Source organism: Dermochelys coriacea, chromosome 5 (genome assembly GCF_009764565.3).
Source record: "Dermochelys coriacea isolate rDerCor1 chromosome 5, rDerCor1.pri.v4, whole genome shotgun sequence".
Taxonomy (NCBI): Eukaryota; Metazoa; Chordata; order Testudines; family Dermochelyidae; genus Dermochelys; species Dermochelys coriacea.
Window position 1 is genome coordinate 109,902,028 of NC_050072.1, and position 13,877 is coordinate 109,915,904.

Sequence of the window (13,877 nt, forward strand, 5' to 3'; positions counted from 1 at the left end):
ATAGGTTTTCCTGAAAAGATTGGATTGGCATAACCACATAAGGGCAGCCTGATTTGATCGAGCTACAGGTGTTAAAAATTTGAGGGACTGGAATTGACCTATATATACACATAAACACACACACACACACATTTGGAAATAATTTTTGCACTTGGAAAGTTAATTAATACATTGCAAACCTGAAATCCCTCATTATTCAGTATGTTGATTTTCAACACATTAAAAGTCCCCAAAAGTCAAATAATTTTCGATGTATTTGGGAAGTCATTGTGAGGTTAGCATATAAAGTGGACCACTACATAGGAAAACAGCCATAGCTCTTTATCATTTACTTTGTCAAAAGGACAAAGGAACTGTTTTAATGAGGTGTTTTTCAGTTGTCTTTTGTTTCACATTTTACACAGGAAAATGGAAAAAGTACTTTTCAGTTCAGGGCATCTGAATCATATTTCCAGAGGGACAGGCATTTTTAGGACAGTAAGTTCTGAAGTATAAATAAACTTTCAATAAATTAAACTTTAGTCATTTACTTTTTTTGTTGTTTGGAACACTCAGGCTTGAAAAGCTCCAGTTGTTCTCTAGTTAAAAATCACAGTTACATCTAAAACAAAGATTTTTCAGTTCAGGAATAATAATGAGATAATGGAGTATATTATGTATTGGTGAGAAACTCTGCTGTATCAATGAATGCAAATGTATTCAAGCTTTCAACATACTGTTAGCCTCTCTGGTCAATGTAAACTGTGCAAGACTTCTACTGATGGTGTGAAAATCCACAACAATAATATTAATTCTGAACAAGACTGGAAAAAAGTTGAGGGAACTCCTGGCTGAAGAGACCAAGATGCCAAATTCTAAAATCAACACACATTAATTCTCTGCTTAGAGCTTAGTCATATGATCATCAACAAAACAATAGCTCCCATCTTACCCACAACCTTCAAAGGGGCACTTGAAATAGCTAGAACAGTCTGCATAATATTTTCATTTTCTATGATGCTTCTACATGCTTTATTTTAAAATTTAATTTCATATTTCACTACTTTAAATAGTGTTAGTTAATCATTGTGCATCACCTTGAAAAATGTCAAACATTATGCAAGCACAAAGTATTGTTTGTGTAACTTAGCATTTTAATGATTTATATTTGGGGGATTGGGGATATTCAGAAGAAATGCAACAAATATTCTATTAGTTAGAACCCTACTGGAGCTCTCCTCATACTGGAGCTTTAAAATCTCCATCTAGTAAATTGTTCTAGTTATGAAACTATGATGAATGTGGCCTGAAAGCTGTTCCACACAAACCCTAATTCTATAACTGCACAGAGTCACATTTAAAGTAGCTTGCAAGATAAGGGACTCTGGTTTCTGTGCACTGCACTTTAAGTTTCTAAGATCTCTTCAGAGACAACAACCACTTTGTTCTTGGAGCTGCTGCAGCTTGTTATGGAGGACACACATACACACGCATGCGCACTGTTGGGTCATAAAAAGTTTATTTTTATTTTTTCTTGTTCTTTTCTGTAACCTAAAATAAACAATTACAGATTTAAGGTCTATGGCTGGCCATAACTCTTGCGAGCTGGCACTTCTCACATTTCTTTTACATTGAAAATGGCTATATTTGGAGGCTATGACTATACAATAGAGACCAAGAATAATACATGTGCATCATGACCCCAGAAAACTAGAGAATCTTTATCAACTAAACTACAGAGTTCACAGGGCTGACGTCTATTTCTTATTAAAGCATCACTAGTTTCCAGCTCAGAAATGATGATTATGCTGCATAATAGCATGCAGAGTATAAGGATTAGTTATCTAAGCATGTGGTTTATGCTGAGTAAACTGGCATACTTGATAAAACTTAAGAGCTTGAAGTTTTTCATATGTAAAAAACTTTCCTCTTATAACTGCTGCTATGATTTGGGTTAGGAAGTGAGGTTGAGGAGGAGGGAAGGAAGATGCTTCAAGATAATATCTGAAGTCATACAGAGACTAACAGACTCCCCAGAAGCTTGGATTTTGAAATACTACAAATCTAAGCTTAATTGAGGAACATTTTTTAGCTTTTGGAACCAGGAAAAAAAATGAGATAAAAACTACATTTGTTCCTAAAAATCAAGTCAATTTTCTAAAACATTTAATTGGTTAATCCAGGTATTCTAAATTATATAGGATTGTGCAGCTCAATATATGTATAAACTTATTGTCAATCTTCAACCCACAGTTCTAGTGGGTTTAAAATTGTAAAACCAGTGTGAAGTGCTGGATCTCTCTTGCAAATAAATTAGAGGATAAATAAATCTCTCTTGCAAATAAATCTGTGTCGAGGGCTTTCACTTTAGCAGCTTCCATAAACACAACATTCTCTCTCTCTCTCTCTCACACACACACACACACACACACACACACACACACACACACACACACACACACACACACACACACACACACTGAATCCTGAAAGAAACCAACAAGAAAATATGGGAAAGCAGGCCAGAATATCCAATCAATCACCTTAATAATTTTGATTGGTGTTCTCATTTTGTGAGAATGGCCCAAACCAAAAGGAAGCGTCCAGCTAAAAAAGAAAGTGGATCACATATGAGAATTTTTTACATTTCTCAGTAGTTCCCCCATTATGGTGGGATTTTTTAAATTTAAGCTCAGAATAGGAGCACAGCTAACTAAGGAATTCACCTCTACAGAGATCATGTGCATTGGAGGTACTTACAAGGGAGCCAGAGGTAGCCCTTTATCTTGCCAGATAAAGTCCTTGAAATCTTAATGTAGATTTGCTGAAACCTGTGACATTAATGATATATTAATGATTAATGTTCTGGAAGAACCTAAAATTATACCATAGGAGTGTCCATATCAAGTTTCAGAGTAGCAGCCGTGTTAGTCTGTATTCGCAACAAGAAAAGGAGTACTTGTGGCACCTTAGAGACTAACAAATTTATTAGAGCATAAGCTTTCGTGAGCTACAGCTCACTTCATCGGATGCATCCGATGAAGTGAGCTGTAGCTCACGAAAGCTTATGCTCTAATAAATTTGTTAGTCTCTAAGGTGCCACAAGTACTCCTTTTCTTTTTCCATATCAAGCTTATACATTAATTTAACTCTGTGGATTAAAAATTGCTGCCATAGGTTTTTACCACCTAGGAAATTTTTGAGCTATTTTTCAGCACCAGGGCCCAGTTCAAGTGCTTAACTTTAAGCATGTGGCTAGTCCCAGTGACTTCAATAGCACTACTCACTCGCTTAAAGCTAAGTATGAGCTTAATTAATTTCCTGAACTGGGGCCCAGTACAGTTCCACCTGTGCTTACCTGTTAGACTAGTGCACCCCCAGAACAGTGACATCAGTGTGTGGTCTACACTGAAGCATACACCACCAGTGGCACCAGAGGTAAAAAAAAAAAAATGGCTACAAAATAGCCCATGTATAGTCTCTTCTCTAATTTCAGTTCTTTACAACTGGCAACAGCTATTTCTGAGTACATCTCAAAGCTTGTTTAGATGACAGCCATTCTAGTAAAAATGATGAAGAGCAGGCATGAACAGGTGACAAGCTAGAAACAAATGTAATTGCAATTTCTGATAATAAAATGAATTAAGCATTTTATAGCACTTTTCATCTTCAAAGTTTTTTAGAAGGGAAGAGAGAGAGAGGTTGGTTGGTTGTTCCCCCCTCTCTCTGCCAGTCAACTGATGCTCACATGAATCTTGAATAAGGAAAGCTAATTCTTCAGATGGGGAACTGAGACAGTGGTTAAAATGAATGGCGAACGTCATAAAAGAAGTCAGATTCACGATTAGAACTTCCAGTTTCTGATTTTGTGCTGAAACCATTCCTATTACAATGATTTCAATATTCAGTTGGGTCAATTATCTCAAGCTATATGTGCTAAAGTGTGTCTTTTTCAGGAGCAAAATAAAGTAACGAAGACACACTGAGTTGATTTTGTTGAGCAGGCTTCAAAGATGCTTTCGAAAATTTTGTATCCTGGACCAAGTTTACACAATCCTTGAATCTTTGCTTGACTATTTTTCAGCTAGTTCCTCCAATTGAATAAACTGGTGCAGATTCACACCTGCTGGTATCTGGCCCATGACTTTTAGAGACTGACTGGGCAGAGTGGCCCCGCACTGGTACCGCAGGGGTTAACCCTTCCTTCCTAGCAGGGGAAGCCACACCCCAGAAGGTCTGCTGGGCATGCTCCAATTGGAGAACAGGTATAAAAGCCTACAGAGCTGCCCAGTCTGGGTTGACTGCTGGAGGGGAAGGAGGCATGCTGCTAGCTCCTGAGGAGGGATGGCCTGTGCACCAAGATACGGAGGCCAGCCAAGTTGTGACACACCCCAATACTCAGATGGAGTATGCCAAAGGAGAGGAACAGACTGGAGGACCACCTGAAGTGGAGAACCCAGTGTTTAGGGTAGGAAGTGACCCATGGGAACTTTAGAGGCAAACAGAGTTAGAGCCACACAGATGCTCAGCCTGTTGCGGGCAGATCCCTACTGAGTTGGTGGCAAGGTGAACTTGCCACTACCAGGGCCCTGGGTCAGGACCCAGTGGAGAGGGTAGTCCCAGGTCCCCCTAACACCCCCCCTTACCCCCACATGAATCCTATGGACTCTGGCCACTATGCTGCTTGCAAGGGGGATTGTATGGACTCTGGCCATTAGGCTGCATTGCTCCCACGCGGGGAGTGAGTTATATGGACCTGGACATTGGGCCACACTGCCCTGATGCGTGGGACGAATTGCATGGATTCTGGCCGTGAGGCTGCACCCCGCCCAAGGGGTGATTTTGTGGAGGGAGGCGGTTAGGCTGCAACTGGCCGCCCACAGAGAGGCTAGCACATGAACTTGTGAGTGGTAAAGTTCTGACACCCCATCTCACCCCTGCCACAAAGGGGTGGTGTGGTACCAGGCCTGCCACAGAGATGTCATATTCTCCCATCAACCCCCCCCATTCTTAATGACAAATGGGGACTCCAAATGAGAAAGTAAACGAAAAGCTCCACTTTTCATGAAAGTAGAGGGGGGAAATCCCTAATTTCCGTTTGCAGCCTTCTAACGAGGTGTCTGGAAGCATTATTTACAGTTCTTAGAAATTGTTAAAACGCAGCCAAGTAGGGAAAATGGATGTATCTTGTAATTAAGATAAATCACTGAATGTATTTGCTCGCTTCAGTTTTACCTATGGGCTATGTATTTTTCACAGAATTGGGCCACCCAGCAAAGAGATCCACTTCTCTCCAGTGAAAACAGTTTATTCAAAATCCTCATCTCCCTCCCTTGTCACCCCCTGAGAATAAAACCATTGCTACATCTTGACAAGTACAGTGCAAAAAGACATAATTGTTTGGTCTCACATAACTTACATTTTCTACTCAACCTCAAAAAACAATTTAAACTTTGGTTCACTTTTCCTCTCCACACTTTTGATGTTAGATCAAACATGACAAGCCTTATCAGTCAGCAAAATGAACTGAACTCATTCAGAGTCAAAAGCCTCAAGGGTGAGGGATTTCTTTAATCATATTCAGGCCAATTATGAGGATTTCAGCTACATGCAGTAATGTGGTTCAATATTAACTATTGCAATTTCACAGCTCAGAAATGGGGGAGGAGCCCTCCCCTTTCTACAGGAGAGAGGGATTAGTGAAACTCATGAAAATACATCTGCATACAACTGCACCAGTTTTCTTTCATTTAAGGAACCCAAAGCGACTCCTACACTGTTGCCAAGCATACACAGGGACTTGTATACAAGGGATCCAAGAGTAAACCACATTACCAAAGTGTCTATGTCAGGAGAATAGGGTCTATAAGGACTGCTTGGGGCCCACTGGTGTTTGATTATGCAATTCTCATCTCTCGGAGCCCAATGGACAGTGGAGGAAGCACAAGCAGTTAAAGTTGCTGTTGTTGTTTTGAGGCTAACAAATTGCCAGCTACAAGATCTCCTGAAATCCAGTAAACACAGGGGAACATAGCTGCGGTCTGTTTAAGAGACCCACGGAGTTCACATTGCTGCTGGGGTTATACCGCTCGTGCAGTAAGAATTAGTGCAATCAATGGGCATGCTGAGCTTAACTTGTGAGAACAGGCAAAGTACAGCTGACTGAGCAGTGAGGGTAAAAACAGCACGAGTACAGCCAAACAGCTGTTGTGGGAGGAAGCAGTCCTCTAGGGCTCCCTGAACAATGAGCTGAACAGAGCCACAGTTTTAAGCATTCTCTGATTCCCTAAGAGGACACTGCCAACATGATCCTCTGGCCAATCTGCAGTAGGTGGGCTGCGCTGCTGATGCTGGGAGAGGAGGTGGGTAATTATTCTGTCGCAGATGCAGTTAATATACAGTAGACAAATGTATCGGCCAATGCCCCACAAAAAAGTATTAGGCACCATGGATCTAAAATAATTGTAGTGCAGTTAAGGATGACTGAGCAGCACTAGCAAAGGAGGGGATGGCTTAGTGGTCGAAGACTCAGGTGTGAATTATTTAGGCTTCCTAGAAAAGTCTTCAAATCACAGCTGGATGGACTTTCCTTCGGATGACTAAATAATTTCATGATCACTTTCATCCAGATCAAAGGAAGGTACGAGAGCAGCAGCAGGACAATGGACTTAAAAAAATCAGACTAACAAACTCAAAGCACTGGACCCATGGGAAGAAAATCGAAGGGAAACGGGAATTCAGGAACTGGCAATTTCTCGAAGAGACAATAATAAAGGCACCGCAGTCAATTATCCCAATGACAGGTTTCAGAGTAGCAGCCGTGTTAGTCTGTATTCGCAAAAAGAAAAGGAGTACTTGTGGCACCTTAGAGACTAACAAATTTATTAGAGCATAAGCTTTCGTGAGCTACAGCTCACTTCATCAAATGCATCCGATGAAGTGAGCTGTAGCTCACGAAAGCTTATGCTCTAATAAATTTGTTAGTCTCTAAGGTGCCACAAGTACTCCTTTTCTTTTTGCGAACTATCCTAATGTGAAGGAAAAATAGTAAGATGCCCGAGTATGTACCAAGAGAATTAGGCAGGATTATATTTGGGGTGGCTAGCCTGAGTGATTGCCTATGCTGCTGTAGACACATTGCTATTTTTTGGTGCTAGCTCGAGCAAAGCTGGTACAGGTATGTCTATGCAAGCTGGGTATCACACCTCCCAGCTCAAATGTAGACATACCCCATGTGTCCCATGGCAGAAATAAATCTTTAGGGAGAATATGAATGTGAAGAGCTGAATCAACTCTCCCAGCAAGAGCCCGACCTCCTGCATATGGGGGAAAGGGAAATCATGGCCTGATCTTAATATCACATATGAAACAACATGCTGTTTCATATGCACTGGGTCTTTCATAGACTAAACTATGAAACTAAAAATGTTTCCTGTCTCTGGGACCCTGGCAGGAGAGACAAGATCCTTCCTACAGGCTGGTTAGGTGTCATTCTGGCAGTAGAGCTCAGAGGATAAGAGTACCTTAAATGCAACCAAAGAGCTGCTGAAATGGAGCAGTGCAGTACTCTGCCACAGTCCCCTGCAGGAAGAAACTGACCACTCTTGATGAGGGCAGTGAAGTGCAACAATTTGAGAAGGTGCCTCTAAAGTTGCATCCAGATAGCCAAACCTGAAAGTCTGGGGACGCCCTTCAACTTGAAATCCTTTATTACTCCTCCATTACTGGTCTCTACGTAAAAACAAACAAAAAAGAAACCAAAAAAAACCAAACACACCCTCATCCAAATCTACTTTCTAAGAACAGGTGGGCAGAGATATCTGGGTCATTCCAGTTAAATCTTCCCAAGACACATGTGTGCATGTGCATGCACACACACCCCTATAAGACCACATGGTAAAGCAAAGCAAGATTCCAGTTTGTGAATGATCCAGGTCCTTAGTTTTAAAATCTAGATCCAAATCTTTCAACAGACATACTCGCACTTCCTTAAGCTGAGGATATGCCAGCTAGTTTGCTTTAGGGTGTGCACTAGCAATAGAGCTGGTCACAAAATGGAATTTCTGTCCCATGAGAAATTCCAACATTTTGAAATTTGTTTTTCCAAATTGGGAAGTCAAAAAGTCAAAATGTACAGTGAAATGACCATTCAAATACATTCAGAAACATTTAAATGTTTCATTTTCACAAGGTTGAAATAATTTAATATAATATAATAAAAAGTAGCAACAAAGTTAAACAAAATGAGAAAGTTGAAACAATTTATTGTGACACTTTTCCATCTAAAATTTCTTAGAAATCTACATGGTCCAGTGGAATATTTTGATTTTTCACAAAACTGCGTTTTCTGACAAACCTTCCATCCAATTTTTTTTTTTTTGGGCTAACTGGAACTAGCAGCTTTGCATTTTAGTGAGCACTCAGAGCTCTGAGTACAAACTGGCTCAATTCTGGCGCAGCCCTTTGGAAGTGGAGCAAATTGAATGTTACCTTTGTGAGTGGTTATTGGTTTAACCAACTGAATCAAGTGTTCCGAGTACTGACCGATACTCTTCTGGCTACACACTGAGCCTTAGGCTATATCCTGCTAACCACCTCCTTTTTAAAAAACCCACTTATTTAAAAGGAAAATTATTCAGAATCCAGAAAAAACATGTTTAACCAAGAGATTAATAATTTATATATTGTGGCATGAAAAAAGTCAGTGTAAAATCTCAGTTTCGTAGGCTGGATGGATTTAAGTGTTTGATCTTTTCTTTGCTTCTTTGAGGCTTTCTAACTTAAGGACCAGCCTGCCCCCTCGCTCACTCCCAGTCTGTGTTGGTAGAGTCCTGCTTCTCTTTCTGCTGCAGTGTAGGTGGTGCTGAGGCTGTAGCTAGCTAATCAAAAGTGGGCAGCTCCCGTCGTGAACTGAATGAGAAATGAGGTCGTGCTTGGCCTACAGAGAGAGGGAGAGTGTGCTTGTCATCTTCCGATTGCGTATGGAGCCCTGTTATGACTTGTGTTTAAATAAAGACACATTTTTGGTTCTCATGCAAGTGCATTCTCTGCTTCAAGCAGAATATTTGGCCCAAACAACTAGCCAATATTTAGGGTCTTGTGTTGTTTCTGTTAGAAGGTGAAATTGATCATAGTCAGGTATTTCTTAGTGTAATCCTATTTACCAAAAAATGCATACAGAGTCCTGTTTGCCAGAACACAGTAGAAAACCAAACGGGAGGCAGTTTCTTTGCTCACAGTTCCAACCTTCTTTTCAGTCAGCACTCTGCCCTGAAAGGGTCATGTTTCCAGTCCTATTCTTGCTGTCTACTTGGCTTTTTTTTTTTTGTTTTGCACTTCTCTCTGGCTACTTCTACTCACAGACACACGCACCTCCATCAAACAATACCCAGCAAAACCTCTCTATCCACATCACTGTTTCAGTTTCTGACCCACCTTGCATTTGGCCTGTGTTTTGGGTAGTGCATCTGGGAATTTCTACTGCTCATGTGTGTAGTTCCCCTCATTGCAATTGCTTGAGAATAAACCGTCTCTGATCTGTTACAACCAAACTGAGAACGAAAACTGTTTTCTTCGACAAAGCTATACTACTTCTGACATTTATCTTGAATGAAGGGTGGCTGTCACAGCCACCAACTTCAACACAGTTTTATTCAACCACCTTCATAGTCATATGATGAAATACAAGTCCAGTCTATTATCTTGAGGGCAATCCCCTCTCTCCTCCACTGCCTCCCAGGTGTAGCTTCCAGGTCTTAGTTCATTAGCTACTAGGACGTCTCCATTTCTGCTTCCAGGGCTCCATCTCTTGCTCACCCTGCTATCTCTTCTGTTTTCCCAAATCTTTCTGATCTCCTAGGCTTGTCAACTGCTCATTCTTGCTGACCATACTACCTTCCAGTGCTTCTGCTGTTTGCTCTTCCTTCCTCTTCATATTTATATTAAACAGAATAACACACCTCTGTGAGCTCTGTGCCTACTCCCTTCTATGATAGCCAGATGACAAAGAACACAGAATAGTTCAGTTCTTTCATAAACCTGCCCAGAAACTTTCTGCTTGTCCCCAGAGGCCACCCTCCTTATCAGCATTGCTGTGGAATACCTCTGTGGTGGATAGTGGCATATAGATAAGGACAGTGGCATATTAATAAGGACAAGAGGCCAAATTAGCTTCGGCATTCCTGTTTCCAAGTACTGCAATAACAAAACAAAAAGCAAGCAATTTTTCAAGCTGATGGCAATGAATTCCTTGCAAGCAAGCCTAATGGCAACAATATAAATTTCAACATTTTATTGTGTTAATTTCTTGGGATATGTAGAGTTATTTTTTTTATAAAAATCATTTGCATCTGGGAATTTCTACTTCATGGCCTGCAGATGAGGGGCAAATTGGTACAAATGAGCAACCCTCCCAGAACCAACAGCAGCAAAGTGTTTTAAAATCAAAACAAATGTGAGTGAGTGTAGTTGACTTGGAAAGAGATTACACGATCTTGTGAATCTGAACATGCTTAAAAGGATTTGTTCCTGAATAGAGCCCAATATAAATATAATCTGTTTATTTGCAATGCACAAAGTGTAAGTGTGCATCTATGTGTACTCAAATGTACAGTGCTGTATTTGTTTGGCATCTGGAAAGTAAAAATGAGTTAAAAATGGAGTAGCACTAGGATAATGTTACTATATGAAGTAGCAGGGAATAAAACCATTTCCCTTGGATGATATTCACAATGGGCTATAATATCCTGATGACGTCCACACAGTAGGTATAAACAGGGTGATGACATCCAAACAGCAGGTATAACTTCTCTGTAAACACATCTTTGCAGTAGGTTTTTTGGATATGGTATGTCAAACACAGGTAGAAACTCACTTTTAAAAAAAAAAAAAAAAAAAAAAAGCCCAGCACAGGAAACTTGAGGTGGTCAGGAGGGACTCTGATCTATCAAAAATGAACACTTACATCATTGTCAGTTGTTACTTTTAGGTTGGGTTTAGAGCATGAAAAAGAGATTTGTATCCCTAGAAACATTAGCAGACTATTTTAATTCTTCAAGAAAGAATTGCAGGAGGCAGCACCACATAGCCATATTCGTTTTAATACATCAAGATGAGCTGCGGGCCTGTGGCAGATGCCAACATGGCAAATTTTGGTTCCCCCATGGTTTTCTTACCATCTGAAATCTTGCCATTCAAAACATCCCCTTGAAGAGCTTCCATGCTGAACTAAATGATCAGGAAAAGGACCCAAAAAAGGGATATTTGTAAGTTACTTGACTGAATGACTGTAGGCAGCACAATTGAGGTGCCATTAGCAGACGTGCCAAATCTACTGTTATTCCAGCTGGTTGCTGTTTTTTGGCTCTTTCTGCTGGTCAGATTCCCAGCAAACCTATCCAGTGCTTTTTCTTGGTGTAAGTTCAGTGCAGGGGGATTTCATATGAAATCAGAGAATGATTTGTGTGTTTAAAAACAGCCCGGCAGTAAAATATTTAAAAGCAATATTCCAGTTCTGTGACTTCTCTCTCAGTTTAGATTATCCAGATTCTGCAGGCTCTTTCACAGTGGCATAGTCTTAAGAAAATACTGGGGGCTTTGCTTCTCTTTTAACATCCACATTTTTCATATTTCCCACTTCAAGTGGAAAACATTAGCTATGAGAACTTTTGGGGCTATATGGGACTAACTAAGTTTGTTCCCTGTCAGTCAAAGAATAAATCATCATTCTAATCCTATAAGTACAGAGATGTTGACATGATCCTGACATTTCTCTATTTCCTTTCAAGTTATTTTTACCTTAATTAACCCAACATTTTAAAAAGTGGCCACTAATCTGGGGTGTCCTGATTTTCAGGTACCCAATTTACTGCACAAATGGTATAACCCCAGCAGCAACAGTGGGTATCAAACAGAAAGAACTGAGCACCCATTCAACTCCATTCGAAGTGCTCAACACTTCAGCTAATCAGGCCCCAGAAGTCTCAAGTTGTGCACCCAATAAACTAAGGCATCCTTGTCAGTGTCCACCTTTGAAAATTTGAGCCTAAGGACGATATCTTGGAACCCTTCCTTATGTCAAATAGTACCTTATTCCAGTGAAGTAAATGGATCATTTTTGGAGGAAGGCACTACTCAGAGTGAGTAGAGGTATCAAAACTAAGTGAGTATGTTACAAGTAGTGCTAACAGGCATTCACTTGCATCATTCCCCACTCTTAGAATTTGTCACCATGGTAAAGAGAATAGGAACAATTTTGGAAATATGGCAGGGTAATGTATGCAATGATCTCTCTACAATAGGGTTTGTTACAGTTTAACATTAAAATGGCAATGCATTCTAATGGTTTTACTGCATTTATGTAAATTTTCATCCTACTGTTTGTTTTGGTTGGTTGGTTTTTGTTCAAGGATGTTGGCGGGTATGCAATAGTTAAATTCATTCAAATCAAAACTCTTGTCCCTCTCAGCAGGCTGTAGATCAGATCTACATACATCCTATTCCTGTAAACCAAACAGAGCACATAAAAATTTAATTGGGAGACCAAGCATTTAGCACAGAAGTCTATGTTTGTCCATTGCTCCTTGTCAATGGCATCGTGGGATACGCATATGCCTGTAACAATGCTCTGAAAATTTATCCTAAATACTCCATTAGGGACAATCTTGCATTACTACAAGTTTCAAAGAGGGGTTATGATATGTGGAAATAAGCCAAAGCAAAAATATACCTACTGTGAAGTAAAAAGAAAAGGAGTACTTGTGGCACCTTAGAGACTAACAAATTTATTTGAGCATAAGCTTTCGTGAGCTACAGCTCACTTCATCGGATGCATCCGATGAAGTGAGCTGTAGCTCACGAAAGCTTATGCTCAAATAAATTTGTTAGTCTCTAAGGTGCCACAAGTACTCCTTTTCTTTTTGCGAATACAGACTAACACGGCTGCTACTGTGAAGTATGCTTGCAGGGGCCACTAAAATATTCTGCCTGCAGAAGGTGTTGCCTTATAGAAGCAAAGTCCATTACATCCATCCCCAGCTAATCAGCATGTCTGACACTACAGGTATCCAACCTAGAGATAAGTCCAACTCCTGACAAACCTAAACCAGAACCTCTCTACAACATGGAGGTTCTTCATACCTGGGGTTGGTTTGGGCCCATCTGTAACCAAGCCTCAAAAAGAGATCCTGAGATTTGATTCAAGGCTGGGATGAAGGTACAGTTTGACTCTAATCCAAATCATTTGGCCTATTCCTGGTTAAGATATAGGATACAAATTACTGAACACAGACTGTCCTGAATTCTGTACAACATAGAATGATTTAAACCCTTTCTGGGGGAAAAAAAAACAAAACAAAAAACACCCTAGAGATTAACCTAAACCATAAAGCTTGTATGCCAAGCTAAACTCCCCCCTTGTTGGAGGTGGCTCATGCTGGGAGTTCCATTTGGGATCTATAGCTAAAAAAATACAAACGTACAAACTGCTTCTTCCTTGTTGGACCCACTTTTTTGTTTCACCTCAGCATGCAGTATGAAACATGGTCTCTTCTGGGGAGTGAGGATGGCGAGTGGAGTGGGAGGGAGAGAAGGAAATGTAATGCCAACAGGAGAAACACCAGAAACACTCCAAGGTATGTTGGGGTTATAATTAATAGCATGAGGTTACAACTTGCAGCGACATTGGTAACAGTAAAAGGTCAGCCTCCTGCTGCACTATGAATTTACTATTCGGAAGATAGTCTGAATCTGCTCCCACGCATACATATACACACACACTCCCCTGGGTTTTGCTGTCTAGTGATAGCTGCAGCATTTTTTTTTGTCTTTATTAACGGTTTTACCCTTTTCAAGTTGTTAAAACAGCAGGCAAAATGGACAAACAAAAAATTAATTTGATG